A 6,000-nucleotide genomic window follows, 5' to 3' on the forward strand; every position below is an offset into this window, starting at 1 on the left:
TCAGCAAATTGTAGCATAATGAGCAGATTTTGGGTATGATTCTTGATCGAACCAGTAGACAGTGGTGGTTACAGTGTAAGGGTCCCCAGTTCATCATACTCTACCGTTTCGAAGTTTTAGTAGAAGATATTAAACCGAACCAGTTAGGAGTGAATTTTAATAATTTAGTCTTGTAACTATTAAGGAGCACATACGCGTTTTAGTGGCATATACAAGTTTGGATGGTGTTAATCTCCCTCATCTCTTGATATGCAGCCTTGAATTTTGGCTACAAAATAAATAAAAGTTTGGATTGTGTTAATGTGTCTCCTCACATGATATGAAGCGTTGAATGTTGGCAACAACATGCATACAACTTTGGATGGTGTTAATGTATCTCGTATCCTGATATGCAGTCTTGAAAGTTGGCAACAACATGAATACAAGTTCGGATGGTGCTAAAGTGTCTCATCTCCTGATTTGCAGCCTTGATTGTTGGCAACAACATGAATAAAGGTATGGATGGTGTTAATGTGTCTCATCTCCTGATATGCAGCCTTGAATGTGTTCATGACACATTGGTGTAATAATATTGTCAAATTTGAAAGGTTTCCAACATGCCGTTTCAATTTAATATTGTTATTACTGATAAGTTTTGTTTTGGTTATAAAATGTGAATGATAAAATCTTTGCCAGTTGATCGTGATGGCTTCATTTGAATCGTCATTCATTTATTACTGACAGTGCATACACCATAATTAGGTAACACGTAGTAGAATTGATCACGTACAACCGAATTTCTTTTCCAACAAATGTATTGTCTTCATAATTGTTTATAAAAAGATATGTGACACTTGCACACAAAGGTATCCAGCCCAGATATGAACTCGATAGCAAATGAAACGAATCATAGATTTACCAGTAACATAAATAATATTTAAATATAAAATAGTTAACATAAAAAGTGAATGTGGGACAAATCTAACAAACCTATCTTATCTCCATCGTCTCTAATTGTTTACCGGATATATAGACTGAATGACTCAAATGAAATGTTCAGTTAAAGAAAGGCATGTGTGGTGTCATAGTTTGCTCTTTAATGCCACTGTCGAGTGCGTGACATAAATCGTTATGAACCTGAAAAGTTATTTCCTTTCAACCTAGGTTACTTGTTGCGAAAGATTTGAGAGAGAGAGAGAGAGAGAGAGAGAGAGAGAGAGAGAAAAGTACAGATCACACTAAATATCTTCAAAATGCTTCCTTTAAAAATTATATCTCGTCTCTTCTACCCGTTTGTTGTGAAATGGTAATTTCCATGTTGCTAGATGTTTGAGGCATACTTTTTTCAGGATTTTGAATATTAATATACTAGACCATAAGTCGAGCTTAGTAAAACGCGGTAACTACACACACATAACTAATCATACACACATAGAGAGAGACACACAAAAACATACACACATATACATATATAATCAAGTTTATATTTAACGAGGATTACTACTCGAATTCCCGCTTGAGGTTTTATTAGTTCATATTTATGTATTGTTTCAACTATATCCTTATATGAAGATGTATTTATAGGGACTCACAGACATAAAGACAGACATAGTTAAAGACAACAGAAGAGAAGAGAGAGAAATATTACCATGACGGGATGGATTGATTTTTCTAAATATGTTTTTTAATTGTTTCCCATTGAATTCCACTAAATATTTATTAAGTATAATAGATCAGAAACGCTCAACATTTTGAGAGATATTACATGAAGAGAAAATGAATGTGTATCTAAACCAAACAGTCAGCTACATATGAGATAGTTTGATACCACTCGACAATCAACATTCGTATAAACTTTATTAAAGATAAATATGAAAAGGTCGAGTTTTAAATAATGTTATCATTTCATGACCTGCCACATTAGAATAAAGACTGGGCAATTATATCCTTTGAATAATGTTTTCAGATATATATAGCTGCGTTTAAAATAATGTTATTATTCCATGCCTTACAGTCAATATGTATTAAGGCACAATCAATCACGTTTGTACATGCACCATTAGAGACCAGCATACTAGTTTATAGTCTAATCAGTGCCGCCTCCAGAATATTACACGAGTGTGGATGAGTGAGGTGAGATATTAATTGTCCCGGTATAATTTATCTTCCCTTTACAACTAAATGTCCCAAAGCTGAAAAATGTTTGGTTCGTATTTTGTTCCAGGCTAGGTATATGTTATTATTTTAGAAAGGGAAGACGTCATATTCGATCGCAATATAACCAGACCGAAGATAACAGTCTAAAACCAGAGGATCCCAATATGTGGCCAATATGCAGAAATATACATTTTCAAAGAAGCTAGTATAAGACTGGAACTAGCCGCATTATATAGGACTTGAATAAGTAATCTGTCTGCAGAAAAGGCATCATTATACCTGACACAACTATGCAATTGGCACGCATAAATAGTCAGTTTACAGGGAATAGAATGAGCAAATAATATGCAAAATAATGCATTAAAGAAGATGCTACTATGTTGACGTTTCACAGTATTTACCACCGAAATAATAATATGGTGAAATTGGAGAGCTTGTTATTTATCAAGAACCACAGGACTCTGGCAAACTCTATTCATACAGCCTTATTAATCATAAGGTGAATAAAACACATCATAGTAACAATTTTGTAATTCCGTCTTATGCAACTATATAAAAAATGACGTTCTGTGCAGCGAATGCATTTGTAAGACCATAAATATACTGAATCTAAATCTGACGATCAGCCACCTCGAAAAGAAAAGGCTACAATTTTAAAGTTGACACATAATTAAAGCAACAAATTAATGTAATATGCTTAAATGTTAAAGCAATAAAATTTTTATGGAAAGGAAAATATAATGAACCCTTTCTTGAGAAATGGCGAATAAGGCATTAATCTGAAATATTTCGCTTACGTAGAATGAAGATTAATACACGCTTTCGACGTAACCTTTTAGACATTGGAAGAGAAGCTAAAAAGGCGCTGGTCTATATTATTGATCAAGCTTAACTGTTGGAGGAAAAAAAAACAACAGTGTTACAGGTATTTCGAATGAAGATTGACTACCAACTGAATAACTAAGATCGATAAAGATTACCTATTGCAAGGACTGCATAGTGCACAAGGTATTTCTAATGCAACGAAAAATGCCCAAGATAAGCAAGCATACATAGAGGCTTCCAAAATGTGTATCAACGTACTTTCAACCTGGAAAAAACATTGACATTAAAGGAAATATGAAGCAAAATAAAAGATTTGCGGAGCGAGAGAGAGAAAGAGAGAGAGAGAGAGAGAGAGAGAGAGAGAGAGAGAGAGAGAGGGAGGGAGGGAGAGAGAGAGAGTATAGTTTTTTCCCAAGATTGTTTCTGAATTTTCTACATTAGATTCTTTCTTGCAACCTGTCGGGATTGTGAAAACGGGCATTATTGTTTCTGAATATAACACTCTAAAGGAGGTGGAGGGACCCACTTGATCCTTATTCCTGATGGGGCGTGTCCTGTCCATATATTATCATGGAAGGCGATTTACGGCAATTCATATTAGTGATATTTTATCATCGTCTCCAGAGATGCATGTGGAGGGACCTTGAAGAAGTATTCAACACCCATCTAGGAATCATATTAGACCCAGCCTATAGTTCAGAAGGAGAGCATTTGTACATAAAAGTGTATATGTAGAAGTCTTACACATTTTGTTACACGTGAAATTGATAATGATATGCATTACTACTTTTAAATGCTTTTATGATTTTACAGAACGAATTATGTTAATGTTTCCGATATATTCAGTAAAACCAATGTCGATAACTTAAAAAATGTTTTCACGTAAGATTCTAAATATCTTTAACAATATAGGTAGAATTTATGCATTTATAATGAAAACTTTCACAGCTTATTGTCTTATAAATATTATGTATTATAATATTATGCATTGTAGCTTATGTGCATCATAAATTTTGAACAGGCCAATGTCCGTCTTATTTATAGTAATATTTATATTATTCAACTTCTAAACAAATGAGTTTCAGTACACTTTTAAAGGAAGAAAAATTCCATTAGAGAAAAATATATCGTTTTTATTTAACAAGCGGTTCTATCTTAAACAATAGTTACATTGGATAATCGCAGTTAGTCCTGACTATAGATCCACTGATTCTGAAACACCATCTGTAAGCTGTTTAATCTAATCTTATCTTTTGAATTGTGTGCTCGTCTTAATACATACACACATATAAGTATATATAGATAGAGAGCTCGACAGCACGATTTTTAGATACACTCTAACACACACACGTGACAGAAAAGAGTGAAAAGTAATAGATTTTGCAAATTTCAGCAAATAATTATTACCCCAGAATACAAAGTGAAAATAAAAGAAAACTAACTATAATACAACAAACTCATAAATGTATAGTTGCCTTTCAGCATTGAAATGTAGGCAATACATTTGTGTCCATTACTAAGCTAAATCACAGTTACAGAGAGATGCAGATAGAGGGATAAAGAAACATGAAATAAATATATCTACAAAAACATTTCCAGATTCTCTTATTTTTGCGACAAATTAGCACGTATTGTTTCTGCATAAGCATAATATTATCATATTGTTATGACCATATGTAATACAATTGTTCGACAATTTAATTTTTGTAATCGAATTTAACTTGAATTGACATCAATACTCTAATTACATTTGCATTTTCGAACACACATTTTAAGTTAATATAGATGATTAAGACGTCTGGGAATATTTCTGAACTAAAATATTGATCTGAACACTAAGTAACAAAACAAATACCAATCAACGGATTCGTGAATGAACGATTACTTTAGTCTACAAGTTTATAAGTCAAAATTAAAAGAACATTATGGTCAATAATTGAGCATTACCTGACTTTAAAAGTATACTGTCAAAACCAAATTGACTCGTAATTTATTTTTGTATATGGACATATTAAGTATAAATAAAGAAGTAATACAATTGTCTGGGTCAGATTTCCTTATCAATCTACGATTATCTTTAATGTTTCGTGTCTTAATTAGACAGATTAAGTAAAGAAGTATCCGTTCTGTTGAGATAGACCTCAACACAAATGACTGTACACCAATCTCCATATGAATAGAACATTTCAAAGTTTTCATTTTATTCGATATGGTTTACGAGACGTGGTGATCAATATTTTCATCGCGCATCTAAACTCTCATTTTCTCATTTCGGATAAGAATTAGTTTAATTTAAGTTTTGATTTTTGCGTGGAAATATAAACCACCAATATTTAGTTGAACATTAATAAAAATAACGTATATTGGTGGAAGATATTGTTTCATGTATTTTACCTTCGAATTACTAGGTTCACAGGAGAGGTTGTCTTCGTTTTACAAACTAGAACACTCGAATCGAACTAACATTAAAACATTTACTAGCATAACAAATACAATGGACAATTTACTAGAATGATAGAGTCATGAAACAGCATTAATATTCACTAACCTCTTAAATATATATGCAGTCACGGTGAAGATCACATACCACTTATAGTTGAGGGCAACCGCTAACTAGATTGTCTTTCACTTGCTTCCTTCTTAGACAAAGACATTATCACTGAGAAATATCGTGTTAGTTCATGCCAAATTTTCAATGATATTTTCTCTTCCGCGTTAGACTCCTTTACAACGGGCTATCAGTGCAAAACACTTTATTGCTTGTCAGTAATCCCTACCTGCCTAGACTGTATATACATAGAAAATTTGTGCGTATCAGTCAGGTGTGGGAAGATAAATCGGGGATTGAGTAGGGTGGTGGTAGGAAGGTAACAACAAACACTTTATGTTTGTCTTTTAAATATGTTCCACAATCACATTACATTAAGAAAATTAGCCTGCCACCGCGGGAATTCAGCCATACCAAAATACGAAAAATCGTTTTTCCGTGTCGTTATCAATATACAAATGGCAATAACTCTTGCTAATTACATTCACTTG

At 33.0% G+C, this 6,000-nt stretch overlaps 1 long non-coding RNA gene across 1 annotated transcript in view; it reads right to left on the reverse strand.

Annotated features, from left to right (window-relative positions):
- Positions 1 to 5,697, reverse strand: part of LOC149783984 (uncharacterized) — a 31,053-nt gene extending 25,356 nt beyond the window's left edge. Inside the window, exon 1 of the long non-coding RNA XR_016413708.1 lies at positions 5,510 to 5,697. This is a non-coding gene — a long non-coding RNA (uncharacterized LOC149783984). The remainder of the gene's footprint in view (positions 1 to 5,509) is intronic.
- Positions 5,698 to 6,000: the final 303 nt, after the last annotated feature.

The sequence above is a fragment of the Sinohyriopsis cumingii genome, chromosome 14 (assembly GCF_028554795.1).
Source record: "Sinohyriopsis cumingii isolate HCF-2022 chromosome 14, ASM2855479v2, whole genome shotgun sequence".
In the NCBI taxonomy this organism is placed as follows: domain Eukaryota; kingdom Metazoa; phylum Mollusca; class Bivalvia; order Unionida; family Unionidae; genus Sinohyriopsis; species Sinohyriopsis cumingii.